Source organism: Podarcis pityusensis (genome assembly GCF_964106645.2).
Source record: "Podarcis pityusensis genome assembly, chromosome: 10".
NCBI lineage: Eukaryota > Metazoa > Chordata > Lepidosauria > Squamata > Lacertidae > Podarcis > Podarcis pityusensis.
The window spans coordinates 9,904,669-9,923,145 of record NC_138035.1 but is presented as its reverse complement, the minus strand read 5'-3'; the positions used below and the strand labels follow the sequence as shown (position 1 = coordinate 9,923,145).

Sequence of the window (18,477 nt, the reverse complement as noted above, 5' to 3'; positions counted from 1 at the left end):
GCATGTGGAAAATGCAGAGAATACTTCACAAAACAGTGCCCTAAAATACATACCTGGACTTGTTTTGATTAATGTTTGCAGGAGACTTTGTGGATATTTAAGTTATAATTAGAAAAATCTTAATAATTATTCATAAAGGAGTTTATAAGAAGTAAATAAGGAGGCCAGATAAAGGATAAAGGAAGTCTTTTATTTAGTTGTTTGTACTGATGTATGTTATGCTCATTGTATGTTAAGTTCATGTTTAATGAGGGTGGATTTGTGTATTGTGGGGTTGGGGGGTTGTATTATGTTGTAAATAAAATTCCAATAAAAATATATTTTAAAAAAGGAAAGAGAAGAAGGAAAGTCATTGGTTTCAGGTTGCCTAAATGGATATTTTGAAATGTAAATTAGAAAAATTTAATAAAAATTTTAATAAAAAAATTATGGTGGGGTATAAATAATAAATTATTATTATTATTATTGGAACTCGTGGGTGTTGAATGGTTACTTTAAATGTAAAGGTTCATCATTGTTCCACCTGATGTGTATGTCTTTAAGGGGCCAGAGCAAAATAACGAGACCCAGCTTTACAGCTGTGAAACATAGCAGGTGCTGCTGAGTTGTACTGATTAAGCTGTGTCAGCAATTGGGTGTATTATATAAGGAGCAGCACCTAGCTCTCCCATCCCCCTGGGGGATGGGTTGGTGGTTGGGTCATGTTTGTTTGTTGATGTATTTAGTGTATAAGGAATTTTGGTTTTTGTAATTAAAACCTCATTTAAGTTATTTTTGAGTCCCTTATTAATGCATGGTCTCCCCAGCAAGCTCTCTGCGCTACTGAACTGCAAAAAGCCAGCAATGGGCATCCAATGAAGTTGAATGCAGGAAGATTGGAGACAGAGCCAAGAAAGTCCTTCACGCAGCACATAGTTAAACTATGGAACTTAGTGATGGGCACAATGACGGCACTCAAAGAGGATGAGCCATATTCATGCAGAAGAAGACTATCAATGGCTGCCTGCCATGATGGCTATGCTCTCCTTCCCCAGTTGGAGACAGTAGTGCTCCTGAATATCAGTTGCTGGAAACCCCAGGAGGGGAGAGTTGCTCTTGCGCTCGAATCCTGCTTGCAGATTTCCCATTGAGGCATCTGGTTGGCCGCTGTGAGAACAGGATGCTAGACTAGATCATACCCTCCAACATTTCCCCGATGAAAATAGAGAACGTCCTGTTCCTTACTACTACTACCCCACCCACCTGATGCGGCTGCCCCAGCTACTCTGAGTGGCTTCTATCATATATAAAAACATTAAACAACTTCCCTATACAGGGCTGTCTTCAGGTGTCTTCTAAAGGTTGTACAGTGGTACCTCAGGTTAAGAAATTAATTCGTTCTGGAGGTCCGTTCTTAACCTGAAACTGTTCTTAACTTGAGGTACCACTTTAGCTAATGGGGCCTCCCGCTGCCGTCGTGCAATTTCTGTTCTCATCCTGAAGCAAAGTTCTTAACCCGAGGTACTATTTCTGGGTTAGCGGAGTCTGTAACCTGAAGCGTCTGTAAGCCGAGGTACCACTGTATAGTTACTTACAGTCATACCTCATGCTATGTTTGCTTCATGTTACGTTTTTTCAGGTTGCGTCCCACAGCGACCTGGAAGTACCAGAAAGGTTACTTCTGGGTTTCGCCGCTCGCACATGCGCAGATGTGCTAAATTGCACTTTGCGCATGCACACATATGGCACCTGCGCAGATACAGTGCTTCAGGTTGTGGGCTTTTCACGTTGCAAACGGGCCTCCGGAACGGATCCCATTCGCAGCCAGAGATACCACTTTATATACTTGTTTCAGGGCTTGCAAAACTCCATACCCTCCAACATTTCTCCGATGAAAATGAGATGTCCTAAGGAAAAGTGGGACATTCTGGGATCAAATCAGAAACCAGGATGGCTCCTGTAAATCCAGGACTGTCCCTGGAAAATAAGGCCCCTGGCCTGATCCAGAAGAACAGTGTTCCTCCTTTCTTATGCATCTGTTAACCGCAAGCATGTTGCAAGGCCTGCAAAATCAAAACAAAACAGCTAGTTCTGAACCCGTTTTTCTAGGAAACCACCCTGAGCATATTTATGAAAAATATTTGCTGCACGCCAACCCTTTCCACCCCAACAAAAAACCTCCAACCAGTAAAAGGTACTCAAAAGGTACTTCCCTGGATGTTCTGCAATGTTGTGTAATTGTCTGAGCTTGAAGCGGGGGCGGGGGAGGCTTGAAAAATATGTTTGCTCTCGGCTCTCTGTGAAACACAGAGCAGAAAAACACCGGACTCGGGGGCTGCTTGTTTATCGGGCTTGCCTGTTCCTCAGGCTTCTTGGAAACGGCTGCTGCATGGCGATAGCATGTGAACAGGGCTGCAGGCAACAATGCGCACGCATGCCTCTTTCACATGCCCAAGCCTTGCTGCAGGAGCTCGGTTACAGAAAGTTCAGGCGGTGCAGAGAGAGGAAGACGTAGACTTCCTGCTCCTGGACACGTGGAAGGAGCGTGCACAACCACCCGGGCTGCTGAGATAGCAGTCGTGCCAGCTGCGCTCTCCAATAAGCTCAGCTGTTTATACCTCCCTAGCAAAAGGGACTGTACTCTCTCTCCTCCTCCAGCAAAGGCAGCAGGGAGAATGTTCCCAGGGATAGGATGCCAGCCTCCTCGTGCCACGGCCCTGCCAAATGCAAAAATAGATATACACATACAGAAACACACACACACACGGATATAAAAACATATGGTACCTCCTCCTGTCTCAAGGTATTTGCAGTTTCATAAACAAATTTCTGGCAAGGGAACTGTTGTTGAAGCCAAAGGTTTCTTAGAAGCAGAACACCCTGCTCCAAATCCCAGGAATAAGAATTTGCTTTGTTGCATCGATATCCTAGACCCTCCCAAGTGTTCCTATTTTCCAGGGACAGTCCCGGATTTACAGCCATACCGGTTTCTGATTTGATCTCCGAATGTCCCACTTTTCCATAAAAGGTAAAGGTAAAGGGACCCCTGACCATTAGGTCCAGTTGTGGCCGACTTTGGAGTTGCGGCGCTCATCTCGCTTTATTGGACAGGGGAGCTGGCGTACAGCTTCCGGGTCATGTGGCCAGCATGACTAAGCCGCTTCTGGCAAACCAGAGCAGCGCACGGAAACGCCGTTTACCTTCCCGCCGGAGTGGTACCTATTTATCTACTCGCACTTTGACGTGCTTTCGAACTGCTAGGTTGGCAGGAGCAGGGACCGAGCAACAGGAGCTCACCCCATTGCGGGGATTCGAACCGCCAACCTACTGATTGGCAAGTCCTAGGCTCTGTGGTTTAACCCACAGCGCCACCCGCGCCCCAAGGACTTTTCCATAGGGCGTTCCTATTTTCATAGGAGAAATGTTGGAGGGGATGATATCCCACCTTCTCATCAAAGCAGCCCCCCCCCATTTAAAAAGTAACTATTCTTCGTTTCAAACGCATAATCCGTAAGGCAGGCAACTCAAGTTGCGGGTACCACCAATTGTTTAGGACTACCACATCGCTTTTTTGTTAAGCATTTTAGATCTATGGAAATACAGTGGACACTTGGGTTGTGAACGTGATTTGTGCGGGATGCAAGTTTGCAACCCAGAGCATTCGCAACCCGCAGCGGCACGTCTGCGCACGTGCGGGTTGCGATTCAGTGCTTCTGCGCATGCGCAAAGCGTGATTTAGCACTTCTGCGCATGTGCGACCACTGAAACCCGGAAGTAACCCGTTCCGGTACTTCCAGGTTTCGGAGCGTCCGTAACCCAAAAAAACGCAACCTGAAGCCTCTGTAACCCGAGGTATGACTGTAAACAAGTACAGTGGTACCTCGGGTTAAGTACTTAATTCATTCCGGAGGTCCATTCTTAATCTGAAACTGTTCTTAACCTGAAGCACCACTTTAGCTAATGGGGCCTCCTGCTGCTGCCGTGCAGCGGGAGCGCGATTTCTGTTCTTATCCTGAAGCAAAGTTCTTAACCTGAAGCACTATTTCTGGGTTAGCAAAGTCTGTAACCTGAAGCGCATGTAACCCGAGGTAACACTGTATAAAGAATGAAGCAGGCACTCCCTTGAAACAAGTCCACAGAGCAGAGGACACGCAAGTAAAACAGCTGCATTATCGGATCAAAATTTATTCATTTAAAGTTTATTAAATTTATATACTGCCCTTACGCCAGAAGGAGACGCCAGCAACCAAGCAATAAAATTGAAACGCATTCAAAACATCTGAAAACAGAAAGAACAATCCCACACTCTCGCAGCTAATAAATTTCAAGGTAGTCAAGAACGGTATCTTTCAGTCAGCAGATGCTCAACTGAGCAGGATTAAAAGAAAAAAGAATAAAAGTCTTGCTGAATGCTAGCAATGGAGGAGACAGACACACCTCACAAAGGGCGGCATCCCGCAAACAGGGACAAAGAGAGGATGAGCAAATGGGGCATTTGGGACAGGGGATTCAGAAAACTTTGACCCAGGGCCCTGCTTTTAACAGAGCAATTGCAAAATTCCAGTGCTGGAACCCAGAACTTGCTTGCTGCTCTGAAGGAGGCCGAAAGGTGTGTGAGAGAGAAAGCCGCTGGGTTTTGAACTGTGAGCAGGTCATCAGGCACAACCTGCCTGTGTGAAATGGATCTAAGCTGCTCTGGCCGTAGCTGGCCCAATACATTTTGCTGCCCAAGGCAGAACAACAACATGGTGCTCTCCCTCCCCAAGTCAAGGCGCACAAGGCTGGCCAAGCCGTTTAAGCAACTGAGACTCCCTGGAAATATATATATATGTGTGTGTGTGTGTGTGTGTGTGTGTGCGCGCGCACGCGCGTGCGTGTGTGTGTTGTTGTTGTTTAGTCATTTAGTCGCGTCCGACTCTTCATGACCCCATGGACCAGAGCACGCCAGGCACTCCTGTCTTCCACTGCTTCTCACAGTTTGGTCAAACTCATGTTAATAGCTTCAAGAACACTGTCCAACCATCTCGTCCTTTGTCGTCCCCTTCTCCTTGCACTCTCCATCTTTCCCAATATCAGGGTCTTTTCCAGGGAGTCTTCTCTTCTCATGCGGTGGCCAAACTTTTGGAGCCTCAGCTGCAGGATCTGTCCTTCCCATGAGCACTCAGGGCTGATTTCCTTAAGAATGGATAGGTTTGATCTTCTTGCAGTCCATGGGACTCTCAAGAGTCTCCTCCAGCACCAGAATTCAAAAGCATCAATTCTTTGGTGATCAGCCTTCTTTATGGTCCAGCTCTCACTTCCATACATCACTACTGGGAAAACCATAGCTTTAACTATACGGACCTTTGTTGGCAAGGATATATATATATATATATATATATATATATATATATATATATATTACACACACACACATATATACACACCCACACCCACAAAATAACAATACAGCTAGTAACTAATGATTTGATGCCCTTTTGGCACACCCAATAGCTAGCAGCCTAGGGCAGCCTAATGATAGGGCGAGCCCTGATACAGATTGAGAAACAGCTCCTCAAGACCTGGGGCAGAGATGCTCCATGTGCAGTGGCTGTGATTTTCCACTTTGCATGGTTATTTCCAGGAGCCACCTCCAGTTTTCACTCTAAATAAAACACAGTCTCACTCAGGGGCCGGCAAGGTTTACCTCACCTGGGCTGGTTCACTCCAGCAGAGAGCCCTCCTTGGGCCGGATTGTGAGTGCCCAGGCCCGCAATTTCTGGCTTCTGTGTCTGCGGAGATGCGATTTCTGGTGCCGCAGAAGCGAGACTGTGCCAGTTTAGCGCAGCGTGCGGGGACTCGCCGAATGGTGGCTCGGTTTGGGGGCGGCTCGTAAGCCGGTTAAACGACCCCCATGGGCTGCTTGTGGCCCATGGGCCTAGGGTTGCCTACCCCTGGTCTTACTGGTTTCCAGGCAGCATATGTACAGTGGGCAGTTTGGGGAGGAATGGTTAGGATCAGACTAGTCAATGCTATCCAGAATGCGGCAGCTAGACTGGTGACTGGGAGCGGCCGCCGAGACCACATAACAGCGGTCTTGAAAGACCTACACTGGCTCCCAGTATGTTTCTGAGCACAATTCAAAGTGTTGGTGCTGACCTTTAAAACCCTAAATGGCCTTGGCCCAGTATATCTGAAGAAGTGTCTCCATCCCTGTCGTTCAGCCTGGACACTGAGGTCCAGCGCTGAGGGCCTTCTGGCGGTTCCCTCACTGCAAGAAGTGAGGTTACAGGGAACCAGGCAGAGGGCCTTCTCAGTAGTGGCACCTGCCCTTTGGAACGCCCTCCCATCAGATGTCAAGGAAACAAACAACTACCTGACTTTTAGAAGACATCTGAAGGCAGACCTGTTTAGGGAGGTTTTTAATGTTTGATATTTTATCGTGTTTTTAATATTCTGTTGGGAGCTGCCCAGATTGGCTGGCGAAACCCAGCCAGATGGGCAGGGTATAAATAAAAAATAATTTATTATTATTATTATTATTATTATTATTATTATTTATTATTATTATTGTTATTATTATGCATGCAGGAGGGTCAGCAAGGGTGTAATCAGAAGGAGACAGTACACGTTAATTTGGGAAGGGGGTGGACAGCACTCTGCAAAATGTTGACGATCAGGAGCAAATCACTTACCGTATTTTTCGCTCTATAAGACGCACCAGACCACAAGACGCACCTAGTTTGTGGAGGAAAACAAGAAAAAAAATATTCTGAATTTCAGAAGCCAGAACAACAAGAGGGATCGCTGCGCAGTGAAAGCAGCGATCGCTCTTGCTGTTCTGGCTTCTGGGATAGCTGCGCAGCCTGCATTCGCTCCATAAGATGCACACACATTTCCCCTTACTTTTTAGGAGGGAAAAAGTGAGTCTTATAAAGCAAAAAGTACAGTATATGTTTCTGCTGAAAATGCATATGATCACGCGAGTGACTGAGTGAGTCTCTACAAGAACAAGGCACATGGGAAGCTACACCAGCTTGCTCTTAAAGCAGTGTGATCTTCCCATCAACGTGACTGGATCCTGTCCAGAAATGGAAAATCCAGGCATCCTGAGTCATCAGATGCATGGCTAGATTTAGATAAAAGCAAGTTCCATTAATAGCCGGCGGTGGCACTCAAAGGTGGAAGAGGAGGAGAAACAAAAAGAAAAAGAGTATTAGCTTCTTTTGTGCACATTATCTAAGTGAAGAAGCTCTCCAAAGTCAAGGGAGAGCAGGGCCCTTTCGGTCCTGAATGGGGAACCTTTGGACCTCCAGATGTTGCTGAACTACAACTCCCATCAGCCCACCAGGCATGGTCAATGGCAGGGGGTGATGGGAGCCGTGGTTCAGCAGTGTCTGGCGGCTCAAAGGTTCCCCATGTATGGTCCAGCAACTGATACAGGAAAAGAAGATGCTATCCTAAGCGATGGCTGGTACCCTCTGGAATTGGTAGGGGGGAAAGCAGGGAGACCAGCAGTAGGTTGGGGCAGAGCCAAAGACCATAGCTGTCAACTTTTCCCTTTTCTTGCAAGGAATCCTATTTGGAATAAGGGAATTTCCCTTTAAAAAAGGGAAACGTTGACAGCCATGGCTAAAGACAGGCAGAGTCAACCCCCCTCCATCAAATTTGCTGTAAGTAAGTTGGCAGGCAGGGACGCGGGTGGCGCCTAGGGCTTGCTGATCAGAAGGTCGGCGGTTCGAATCCCCGCGACGGGGTGAGCTCCTGTTGCTCGGTCCCTGCTCCTGCCAACCTAGCAGTTCGAAAGCACGTCAAAGTGCAAGTAGATAAATAGGTACCACTCCGGCGGGAAGGTAAACGGCGTTTCCGTGTGCTGCTCTGGTTCGCCAGAAGCGGCTTAGTCCTGCTGGCCACATGACCCGGAAGCTGCACGCCGGCTCCCTTGGCCTATAGAGCGAGATGAGCGCCGCAACCCAAGAGTCGGCCACAACTGGACCTAATGGTCAGGGGTACCTTTACCCTTTACCTTTATGTTGGCCGGCAGGTAAAGGATGAATCATAGAACTGTGGCATTGGAAGGGATCCCGAGGGTCATCTAGTCCAACCCCCTGCCATGCAGAATTCTCCACTAAAACACCTGACTATCGGCCACTTGTAACCAAGTGAAGATGCCTGGGGGTCTCACATCTCCACCCTCTGGATTTGCATCCCTGGGGATCCTTGGATCTTGACTGTTTTCACACACTAATACATATCAGTTATATTTTTATCTGTACAATTGGGATGAATTTCTGGCACCAAATTGCTTTCTCTGTGCAGCCCAAGCAGGAACAGTGGGCGACGTTATAATTAATTGTTGTCGCTTGTCCTCGCTTACCCCGTCCCACTGCCCTGCTCACAGCTGTGAAGGTTGTTCTTATGTTATCAATGGTCCATGTGTCACCACTGGGGAAAAGAGGCCAATACAGTGGACGCTCGGGTTGCGAACGTGATCCATGCATGAGGCACGTTCGCAACCAGCAGTGTTCGCAACCCACAGCGCCACATCTGCACATGCGCGGGTTGCAATTCGGCGTTTCTGCGCATGCGCAAAGCACGATTTAGTGCTCCTGCGTATGCGAGAGCGCTGAAACCCAGAAGTAACCCGTTCCGGTACTTACGGGTTTCGGCGCATCCGTAACCCGAAAACGTGCAACCTGAAGCGTCTGTAACCCGAGGTATGACTGTATATCTGTGGACTGTCCCTGGATCAAGTGACTTTTCTTCTTGACATTCTCGGAGCTTTTAACCTAGCTCAAGGTTGTCATCAGAACTGGCTCGATGTTTAACTGAGCAGGAATCACAGTCAGTCCATCATTTGAAAAATAAGACTTTTCACAAAATGGCAAGTAGACTTTCTGTTCTGGCGACTGCAACCTTCGTTTAAGGAGCCATTTGGCGCCTAGCGTATAAATCTGAGTTTCTAACACTGCGTCTGAGAGTCCACACACTAAATGTTACACACAGGCCCCACACAAACAGCTGGTTTTGTTGTCTAAAGTGGGGCAGGTGCGCCAGGTGGCTTGTTTTAGATGCTATCTGTATTTGTCTCGCAGGACTGACTGACTGGTTCTGAACCTTTTGAAAACATGCTGGGTATTTGCCGTTCTTCTGAGCTCCTTCTTCCTTCAGAGTCATTTTGTAGATTATCTATAAATGTCAAGCCTTCCTTAGGATCTGAAATCAGAATCACTTTCTGCTTACATGACTCTGGGAGCTTTGTGGAGAATACCGTCTGTTTTATGTCTTGTTTTGGTAGCTCTTGAGTTATTCAGGTTATATTTCTGCTTTGTCATCTAGGTTATTAGGGTTGTATTTCTGCTTTGTCCTTGAGGCCAAGTCTGAAAATTATTCCTCACCATGCCCCTCCTGTGAAAGCTGTTTCCCCCCTCTTGTATTATATTCCATCCTCAGTGCCTTAGCCGAAAACAGCGCAATCCTAACCATGTCTACTCAGAAGTAAGTCCTATTGAAGTCAATGGAACTTACTTCCAGGTAAAGTTGGGTTCAGATTGCAGCCTGAGAACCAACCCCAAAGTATCAGCAGTTTTGTTTAGCTAAATCAGTATTTTTGAAGTCAGACCTCTTAAAGATTCTTTCAGTTCCCTGAGTCCAAAAACCTTAATGATTTGTACTTCCATTAACACTGGCAAGTTCGTTGTGTCCCCCGCCCCCCCACTTAGGAATAACGTTTAAAATTAAAAATTGCTTTCCTCAGGGCCTTATGATTCTTGCACACAATATCTGAAGAGCTTTCCTGCCCAATAATTTTACCTCTGCTTTCTCCTTATGGATTTTGAGGCAGTATTATCACAAATCAAATAGTCAAAATACATTCTTATCAAGTATACAGTATAATCAGTTTCCTCTGTTCTCTGTGTTGTTTAAACATGGTTATTGTTCTATGACCTTCGTCTATACGGACAGTGCTCCAGCTTAAACAATTCTTGCTTGTACTGCGTGACATGTACTTATTGCCTTCAGGTAATATGCTTTCCCCAAAAAATTATGCCATCAAAGGGAATTCAGGCTTTCCAGCGGTAGATCCCCCTTTCCCAACACAACCGATATGGAAGCTGACGCCATAGACACACACACAAACACAATAAAAACTTTCCTAATTCCAGCTACGTAAACGAAACGCCCTGTTCTTTTCCCAGAGGAAATTCTGGTTTTCACAGTTCAGGTTGCGGAAAAATACATTCCACCAAAAGTGATTCCACATTCCCCACTTCGAATTGCACACAGAAACAGGCCTACGGGGTAGCTCAGGTATTCCTCGGGTCCGTTGCACTTTCCCTCGGATAGTAATTCCAGTTTTACACCTTCTATACTGCTCTATTCGGAGGATAGTCTCCCACCTTCCTATAATCTCATCTCATGCAGAAGCCTCGGGCGCAGTTCGCAATCGCACATGGTGTCATCACGGAGGCATGCGCCAAAATCAGATTGTATATGAAGTCCCCACCCAGTCTGAAATGGAGAGGTTGGGTGGGGAGTTGGTTGGGTGACAGCAGGTGAGGTCTGACAGAAGGCACACCGAGAGTTGGTGGGAACAATAACGGACTGGCATAACAAGCTACAAGAATTTGCTGAAATGGCGCAGTGGACAAATAGCCTGAGAGGCAATTCAAAATAAAAATTTATGGGAAAGTGGGATAGATATAAGATATATGTTCAAAAATACAGTAAAAGTTCGCTATCTATGCTAGCATTCGATTGACGTTGGAGAGAGACTGAGTTGAGAAATAAGACCAAGGGTATATATTGATATAGGAATGTATTAGATAAAATGTAAAGAAATGTACAATAATAAGAGTACATTCATTTGTAAAAAAGGAATCTACAACGGGATAGACAGGAAGTCCAAAGTGTTGGTACATACAGTGGTACCTCGGGTTACATACGCTTCAGGTTACAGATGCTTCAGGTAACAGACTCCGCTAACCCAGAAATAGTACCTCGGGTTAAGAACTTTGCTTCAGGATGAGAACAGAAATCGTGCTTTGGTGGCACAGTGGCAGCAGGAGGCCCCATTAGCTAAAGTGGTGCTTCAGGTTAAGAACAGTTTCAGGTTAAGAACGGACCTCCGGAACAAATTAAGTACTTAACCCAAGAATGGATACTTTTGAATTATGGTGCTGGAGGAGACTCTTGAGAGTCCCATGGACTGCAAGAAGATCAAACCCATCCATTCTGAAGGAAATCAGCCCTGAGTGCTCACTGGAAGGACAGATCGTGAAGCTGAGACTCCAATACTTTGGCCACCTCATGAGAAGAGAAGACTCCCTGGTAAAGACCCTGATGTTGGGAAAGATGGCGGGCACAAGGAGAAGGGGACGACAGAGGACGAGATGGTTGGACAGTGTTCTCGAAGCTACCAGCATGAGTTTGACCAAACTGCGGGAGGCAATGGAAGACAGGAGTGCCTGGCGTGCTCTGGTCCAGGGGTCACGAAGAGTCGGACACGACTAAACGACTAAACAACAACAACAAGCCTTGACACCTCTTCCTCCAAGTCTTCTCTCATTCACCACTCATCATTGTTCCACCACCACATCCCAGGCTCTGAGCCTTCTTGCCTTGGGGGTTCCCCAGTTGGTTCCTCTGCGTCCAACCAGTCCATGACATTCCACCGGCGGTTACATACTAGATTGGAACATTTTAGAATAGCCTTGGGTGGTGTAATAAATGAAAATCTGCCCTTATTCCCTTATGGGGGACACAAGAGCCCTTACAGAGTCCTTTGCAGGTTCTCCATCGTTCAGAGAAACTAACAGAGGCCAACCAGAGAATATTGAGAAGCAAAGCAGCTAGTAAGCCTGATCTTTATTGATCTGTTGCAACAGGGTGCTCCCCTCACACGCAGGAGGAGGAGGAGAAGGACTCTGAACCAAGGTATGCCCGCCCTTATATAAACATTTTAAATTGCCCACCCTGGAGTCCAAGACCACCCCCCAGAAACATCATACCTACATCACAGAAGGGGTGTAGCTCAAGACCACCCCCCAGACAAATCATACCTACATCACAGAAGGGGCAGTCTACAACAGAAATCTGAGTGCGTTGCTTCCCTCCTGTCTGGCAGGTTACCTGTTAATGCTTACTTGATTGGATACCCTGGGGAGCATAGCCAGTCTTTTGTAATGATAAATACTTAGTTCCTGAGCCAGGTCACAGGCTCACCCTATTCATACACAGACATACCCTTAAGACAGGATTTGTGAAGGAAAAGACAATGGGGAGGCGTTTCCATTTTCCTTGACCTTGCAGAGAAAACATTTGGTCAGTTTGGGAGTCAAAATGGTTTCAGGGCTGTTTTCCTGTGCTGCTTCAGACATGTGGTTTATATATTTATGTACGTGTTGCTTGGTACATTTATGAACATTTATTATATATATATAAAATGGTCAGGACCCCTGACCATTAGGTCCAGTCGTGGCCGACTCTGGGGTTGCAGCGCTCATCTCGCTTTACTGGCTAAGGGAGCCGGCATACAGTTTCCGGGTCATGTGGCCAGCATGACTAAGCTGCTTCTGGCAAACCAGAGCAGCGCACGGAAACGCCATTTACCTTCCCGCCGGAGCGGTACCTATTTATCTACTTGTACTTTGATGTGCTTTCAAACTGCTAGGTTGGCAGGAGCAGGGACCGAGCAACGGGAACTCACCCCGTGACAGGGATTCGAACTGCCGACCTTCTGATCAGCAAGTCCTAGGCATCCCCATATATATATATATATATATATATATATATATATATATAGCGCCTAGGTCATATATATATATATACGACCTTAAGGGACGCGGGTGGCGCTGTGGGTAAAACCTCAGAGCCTAGGATTTGCCGATCGCATGGTCGGCAGTTTGAATCCCCGTGGCGGGGTGAGCTCCCGTCGTTCGGTCCCAGCTCCTGCCCACCTAGCAGTTCGAAAGCACGTCAAAGTGCAAGTAGATAAATAGGTACCGCTTTATAGGGAGAAGGTAAACGGCGTTTCCGTGTGCTGCTCTGGTGCCGGTTCGCCAGAGCAGCTTCGTCACGTTGGCCACGTGACCCGGAAGTGTCTGCGGACAGCGCTGGCTCCCGGCCTCTAGAGTGAGATGAGCGCACAACCCTAGAGTCTGGCAAGACTGGCCCGTACGGGCAGGGGTACCTTTACCTTTTTATACGACCTTAAATTTTTTATTTCATTGGATATCCGGGTTGCAGCATAAGTGACGGCCCCAAGAGCAGTTTGCAATGTGTTCTTGGCTATGAGGACTCAATGGGATGCCATGTACCCCCACACCCCCTGAAAGCAATAGTTTCTCATGTATGCTTCAGATGCCACTAGGCAAATTGGCCCGTAGATCACGCACCAGGGGCTAAAACCCTCTTGGGCTTCTGAAATGGAGCGAATTCATATGGGGAAGTGCTTCAGCAAAAGGAATGCCAGCCGATAACATCCTGCAAGGCAGTAGAGGGGTTCTCACAACACGCCCTTCAGTGTGCATCGCAGCCACATGCCCTCCACACGCATGTGCTGTGAGCCGTTTCAGATGCCATGTGAACAACAGGACACAGGGTTGGGTTGCGCAGTCCCATCACCACCAAATTTATTATAAAATTTATCAGCCACCCTGCACCTGCAGGTCCCAGGTGAGGTCGCAACAACATACCGTAAATCCAGAATGAAAAACAGGTTGTGCTACATCCACCATATGCAATCATCTCTTAAGAAAAGGGAACAACCTTCATTGACGGCAAGCAGCCATTACTGTACAAGCACAGAAAACCAGTAGTCAAACAGGGATAATCCTTATTCAACAAAGACCTAGCTTTCAGTGACAAACCTCCACTTTGGACTGCACCACTTCACAGAATCAAACTAACGTCAACTGTTGTTTTAACTGTCTTAAAGTTTTATATTATGCGGAATTTTGCCTCCATAACTTTATTTTCTTTTTCTTTTCTTTTTTTGGCAAGCAGCTTTAAGTTGTTGTTTACACACACACACACACACACACACAGAATCACGGGGCACACACATTTCATGAAATACTGTAGATGATGAAAAATGCATTCGAAATCCCACCTGTCAGGGAGGGAAGGTATACTTTGGGCTGATTCCTGAGGTTCTACTTTTCTACGTGCAGGGAATCATCCCTGCAACGGGTGGGGTGGGGGGTACCATGCAAGTCACGTGGCACACTCGCCCCCTCCGTACCTGGAGCCTAACGTGGTGCAGCCCAGGTGCAAATTAACCACCTGGGCGAGAATCCAAGCCGTTGACCTGAGTGTCAAGGTACGAATTGCACCCGATCCGGGGCGAGATAAGGCAAGCGGAGCCTTGAGCACCTTAACTCTTGCTCTGAGCGCTGCAACGCAAAACCGAAAGCGGCCAAGCCCACTCTCGGAGGCCTGGACCGGGAAGCTCCGCCTTGAAGATGAGAGAGGAGGGACGAACAACACCCCAAAGCGCTTACCTTTCCGGAAGGGCATCGCTGCAGATGATGCTTTAGCCCCCCGCTTGCAGAAAGTTAGGCGCGGGCAAAGCAGCTGGTTCTCTAACTGCAGGGCCTCGCTTATCCCGGGGCTTCCAGCTCTCTCTGCCTCTCTGCCTGGAAATTGGTGCAATCAGGAAGGAAACGGACAAATTTGGTCAATTCCTCTCGGCAGCGTCACCACCTTCGATTTGCAAAAGGAGGAAGCCGGGTTTGCAGGATGCAGCCCGCGGAGCGCCGCTTAACCCTTCGCCTCCCAGCCCTGCAGTTTGCTGAGATGCAAAGCTGACCCTGAGCTCGCAAAGACAGCATTCAGGCGTCAGCGATGGGCTCGGAAAACATTTGCAAAGGGAGCGAGGCCCAAACCGTATTTTATTTGCCCAAGCATTTGAGATTATGGCATTTCTCTAATAAATAATAATAATAATAATAATAATAATAATAATAATAATAATGACTTTGCTTTGTGTTGCTTGAGTTACAGTGGTACCTCGGGTTAAATACTTAATTCGTTCCGGTGGTCTCTTCTTAACCTGAAACTGTTCTTAACCTGTTACAGATGGGTAGCCGTGTTGGTCTGCCATAGTCGAAATAAAAAAATTCCTTCCTGTAGCACCTTAAAGACCAACTAAGTTAGTTCTTGGTATAAGCTTTCGTGTGCATGCACACTTCTTCAGATACACTGTTAACCTGAAGCACCACTTTAGCTAATGGGGCCTCCTGCTGCCGCCGTGCCGCTGGAGCACGATTTCTGTTCTCATCCTGAAGCAAAGTTCTTAACCCGAGGTAATATTTCTGGGTTAGCGGAGTCTGTAACCTGAAGTATATGTAACCCGAGGTACCACTGTATTTTTCAACTATTGCTCTGTTCACAGAGTTTTATAGATTGTCATTGTTTCGGTGGTGATTTGTTGACTATTCTGCATGGTTCAGGCTGTATTTGTGATGTTCCATTAAGTACTAGCATGTTATTATTTTTTATTGTCTGTGAGCCACTTTGGGATTCATTTATATTATATTTCAAATATATAATAAATCAACTCAAAATAAGGGAATTAGAAGAGCCTGGCTGCTGAATAATAATAATAAATTCAGTGGTACCTCGGGTTAAGAACTTAATTCGTTCCGGAGGTCCGTTCTTAACCTGAAACTGTTCCTAACCTGAGGCACCATTTTAGCTAATGGGGCCTCCTGCTGCTGCTGCGCCGCCAGAGCACAATTTCTGTTCTCATCCTGAAGCAAAGTTCTTAACCTGAAGCACTATTTCTGGCTTAGTGGAGTGTGTAACCTGAAGCATATGTAACCTGAAGCGTATGTAACCCAAGGTACCACTGTAATAATAATAATAATAATAATAATAATTAGTACCCCCATCCATCTGACTAGGTCGCCCCAGCCACTCTGGGCAGCTTCCAGCATATTTATACAGAAACATAAGAAAACATTAAAAACTTCCCTATACAGTGGTACCTCTGGTTGCGAACAGGATCCGTTCCGGAGGCCCATTCGCAACATGAAAAGAGCGCAACCTGAAGCGCCGTATCTACACAGGTGCGCGACGCGATTTGGCGCTTCTGCGCATGTGCAAGCGGCGAAACCTGGAAGTAACCCTTTCCGGTACTTCCGGGTCGCCACAGGACATAACCTGAAAGAACGTAACATGAAGCAAATGTAACATGAGGTATGACTGCACAGGGCTGCCTTCAGATGTCTTCTGAAAGTTTTTTAACTCCTTGACATTTGATGGGAGCGTGTTCCAGAGGATAGGTGCCACAACCGAGAAGGCCCTCGGCCCGGTTCCCTGTAGCCTCACTTCTCGCAGTGAGGGAACTGCCAGAAGACTCTCAGAGCTGGACCCCAGTGTCCGGGCTGAACGATGGGGGTGGAGACACTCCTTCAGGTCTACTGGGCCGAGGCCGTTTAGGGCTTTAAAGGTCAGCGCCAACACTTTGAATTGTGCTTGGAAACGTACTGGGAGCCAAGGTGAGTCTTCCAATGTGGATCAGGACAAAGGCCTGTCTCGTCCAGCATCCTGTTCTCCCAATGACCAACCAGGTTCTCAAGCGAAGCCCACCAGCGGGAAATGAGCCCATTGTCCTGAATTGCAGTTCCCAGCAAATGGAATTCAGAGGCCTTCTGCATCGGACAGTTGGGGGTAGGGCATAGCCAACGTGGCTACTAACCGTTGGATAGCCTTACCCAGTTCCGGCCCACCCATGAGGCAAGATGAGGCAACCACCTCAGGTGGCAGGATCTACTGGGGCAGCAGATCCCGATGTCAATATTTCTTTCCCCCTTATTCCTGGTGTATTTTCCCAAACCACTTCTCATCCCTTGGGTTCAAGAAGGGGAAAGAGGCTGTATCTCAGCTTGAGACTCTTTAATCAGGCTGAGACCCTACCTGCCTGTGCACTGTCTCGCCAGAGTGGTGCATGCTCTGGTTATCTCCCGCTTGGACTACTGCAATGTGCTCTATGTGGGGCTACCTTTGAAAGTGACCTGGAAACTACAACTAATCCAGAATGCGGCAGCTAGACTGGTGACTGGGAGTGGCCGCCGAGACCACATAACACCGGTCTTGAAAGGCCTACATTGGCTCCCAGTACGTTTCCAAGCACAATTCAAAGTGTTGGTACTGACCTTGAAAGCCCTAAAAGGCCTCGGTCCTGTATACCTGAAGGAGCGTCTCCATCCCCATCGTTCTGCCCAGACACTGAGGTCCAGCACCGAGGGCCTTCTGGCGGTTCCCTCATTGTGAGAAGTGAGGTTACAGGGAACCAAACAGAGGGCCTTCTCAGTAGTGGCGCCCGCCCTGTGGAACGCCCTCCCTTCAGATGTGAAGGAAATAAGCAGCTATCTTATCTTTAAAAGACATCTGAAGTTTTTAATATTTAATGCTGTATTGTTTTTAACACTCGATTGGGAGCCGCCCAGAGTGGCTGGGGAAACTTAGTCAGATGGGCGGGGTATAAATAATAAATTACTATCATCATCATCATCATCATCCTAGGGTCATGGGTTCAATTCCTGCAGTGCAGGGGGTTGGACTAGATGATCCTCGGAGTCCCTTCCAACTCTACAGTTCTGATTCCCTGGGAGAGATACTGTAAAAGCAAAAGGAAACATCGCAGAAGCTGGACTTTATTGTGCACGCACCACCCCATCCGAAGAGCTGTTTGCCAACCCTCTGCACACAATTGCTTCTGCACGGAACGTGCCTTTCTTATCCCCGGGGGGTGAACTCTGGTGCAGTTAAGTAACCACATTGCTGGCCCTTCCCACATGGTCTTCCAGGTTCAGGTATTATCAGCATGATGTAGGAAGCACAAGGTAACCTTCTGTAAAGCCAGAAAATGTTCCTCAGTACCCGGCATGGCCTTTTGTCCCTGAAACAGGGAAAACTACGTAAAATGTAAGCAAATGTGCTCAGTTAGCTTCATTTCTGCTAATTCGTTAAAATGGTTTTTTGGGGGCACAAAACAATGGATCACATTTTTTAAATTATATATATATATGTATAGTACAGCCTTCACCTAGTGCCCTTCAGCCATGCCAGGTGGGATGAATGAGTTGTGGTTCAAAATACCTGGAGAACAGCAGGTTTGGTACACTTGGTTATAAGGCTGCCTATTGCATCTGTATAAATCTCTCCAAATACTCACAATTCAAGGAATCCTTACTATTGCAGACCCAGACAATTTATTTAATTGGCTTCCAATAAAAACGCAGGCAGATTTCTGGCTCTGAACGCAAAGCTGCCGTCATCTCGTTTTCCTAATTCATTAGTGAGAGTGCATTTTAATTTCCTTATGGGATTTTATTATTATCACTGTATTCTCTTCTGGGAAGATCATAATGCGATCTTGGCTTCTAAAGTGATTAGGAAGCCGTGGAGGAGGAGAGGAAGAGGCTGGAGGAATACTGGAACTCTTCAACAGGGCATGGCAAGCAGAAGGCACATGAGATCATAGCTAAGAAGGAATTTTGTCACTGTCCT

General features: G+C 47.0%; 2 long non-coding RNA genes across 3 annotated transcripts in view; one reads left to right on the top strand and one right to left on the bottom strand.

Annotated features, from left to right (window-relative positions):
- LOC308486478 overlaps positions 1-18,477 on the top strand; it is a 260,503-nt gene that overhangs the window by 226,157 nt on the left and 15,869 nt on the right. The window contains exons 1-2 of one of the 2 annotated variants that reach the window (XR_013991067.1): positions 769-1,138; positions 2,185-3,240. The exons of the other annotated variant lie outside the window; for it this stretch is intronic. This is a non-coding gene — a long non-coding RNA (uncharacterized lncRNA). Of the gene's footprint in view, positions 1-768; positions 1,139-2,184; positions 3,241-18,477 lie in introns of those variants that run through there. 2 annotated transcript variants of the gene reach the window in all.
- LOC308486520 lies at positions 6,527-15,476 on the bottom strand. Its single transcript, XR_013991121.1, has 3 exons — positions 15,171-15,476; positions 14,463-15,030; positions 6,527-6,696 (listed from the first exon to the last, which is right to left on the bottom strand). It is a non-coding gene; the product is annotated as an uncharacterized lncRNA (long non-coding RNA).